The sequence below is a fragment of the Mus caroli genome, unplaced genomic scaffold, assembly GCF_900094665.2.
Source record: "Mus caroli unplaced genomic scaffold, CAROLI_EIJ_v1.1 scaffold_24052_1, whole genome shotgun sequence".
NCBI classification, from domain to species: Eukaryota; Metazoa; Chordata; class Mammalia; order Rodentia; family Muridae; genus Mus; species Mus caroli.
Genome location: NW_018390276.1, coordinates 4,155 through 6,122, shown reverse-complemented (window position 1 = coordinate 6,122; position 1,968 = coordinate 4,155). Strand labels below are relative to the sequence as shown.

Here is a 1,968-nt window from a genome sequence, read left to right as displayed (position 1 = left end):
CAGTACAGGGGAACGCCAGGGCCAAAAAGTGGGAGTGGGTGGGTAGAGGAGTGGGTGGGTGAGTGTGTGGGGGACTTTTGGGATAGCATTGGAAATGTAAATGAGGAAAATACCTAATAAAAAATTAAGGCCGACGCTCCGGATGTTTTTGCTAAGATCTAGGCGGCCTCACTCTTCGCGTCAGCAAGCTACCGAGGCGATGGCAGCCCAGAAGATCAATGAGGGGCGGGAGCATCTGGCCAAGGCAGAGAAGTGCCTGAAGACTGGTTTTTTGAAGTGGAAGCCAGATTATGACAGTGCTGCTTCTGAATATGGAAAAGCAGCTGTTGCTTTTAAAAATGCCAAACAATTTGAGCAAGCAAAGGATGCCTGCCTACGGGAAGCTGTTGCCCATGAAAATAACAGGGCTCTTTTTCATGCTGCCAAAGCTTATGAGCAAGCTGGCATGATGCTGAAGGAGATGCAGAAGCTGCCTGAGGTGGTGCAGCTGATCGAGAAAGCCAGCATGATGTACCTGGAGAATGGGCACCCCTGACACAGCAGCCATGGCCCTGGAGCGAGCCGGAAAGCTCATAGAGAATGTAGACCCAGAAAAGGCTGTACAGCTGTATCAGCAGACTGCCAATGTGTTTGAAAATGAGGAGCGCCTCCGACAGGCAGTTGAACTCCTAGGAAAGGCCTCCAGACTGCTGGTACGAGGGCGGAGGTTTGATGAAGCTGCACTGTCTATTCAGAAAGAGAAAAATATTTATAAGGAGATTGAGAACTACCCAACTTGTTATAAGAAAACAATTGCTCAGGTCTTAGTTCATCTACACAGAAATGACTATGTGGCTGCAGAGAGGTGTGTCAGGGAAAGCTACAGCATACCAGGCTTTAATGGCAGTGAAGACTGTGCAGCGCTGGAACAGCTCCTGGAGGGATATGACCAGCAAGACCAAGACCAAGTGTCCGAAGTCTGCAACTCGCCCCTTTTCAAATACATGGACAATGATTACGCTAAGCTGGGCCTAAGCTTGGTGGTCCCAGGAGGAGGAATCAAGAAGAAGTCCCCTGCGACACCCCAGGCCAAGCCTGATGGTGCTGCCGGCACAGCTGCCGAAGAGGAGGAAGACGAGTACTCGGGAGGCCTGTGCTAGTACCCTGCCTACAGAGATGAGGAGATGAGGAGACGGGAATCCTGACACGCCATTTTCGTGGAATTAGGACTCATTTTGTGGGCATCTGCTTCACTGAAGTTCTGATGTTGAATGTTAATATATATGAAGTTTCAGGTTACCATTTCCCCAAACCAGCCGTTGTATCTACTACCTGTGAAGCAGTTTCTCCTTTCCATTGCAAGCAGAAGACACTGTCATATTTTAATAATTGATTTTAAAATCTATAGGCCAAATTCTAGATAAATTATATCATAAGTAAAGCAGGAAATAGGTATACTTAGTCTTTTCTCTTGGGTTCTTGTAATTTATTGTTAGATAATTTTCTTTGCATTTTATTTAATGTCACTTCTGAACGTGCTGGGGTTTTGGTAAAAAGTAATAATTTCAAACTGGTCTGGTTCTTTCGATGTTGTCACTTGGTGCCCACGCATGTCCCCACTAAGAGTGTCAGCAGTGCCAAAGAGAGAGGCAGACAGTGCGTCCTCAGCAGACACTCCTCCAGACTCTTCATTAGAGGTCTGACTGAGGAGACGGTGCATGGCCCCACCTGACCCCACTTATGTGACCATTGATGGGCACAGAGCGAGTGGGAATGTGGTTGTTCCCTCACAGGCTGTTTACATGTGTATGGAGTATCAGGCCCAGATTGGACGTGCTACTCAGTGACCTAGAAATGACACTGTCAGCTCCTCCCATTCTCTCTGTCCACTTGCATTGNACCCGAGCCTTGCTGGCACCATGGACCATGAAGAGGCAGAACAAAAACACGAGAGACTTTTTCTAGGAATATAAACCATAAGAATAAACA

At 47.5% G+C, this 1,968-nt stretch overlaps 1 pseudogene; it reads left to right on the top strand.

The window, feature by feature from the left end:
- The first annotated feature begins 199 nt into the window (after positions 1–199).
- LOC110288574 lies at positions 200–1,170 on the top strand (annotated as a pseudogene).
- The last annotated feature ends 798 nt before the right edge of the window (positions 1,171–1,968 follow it).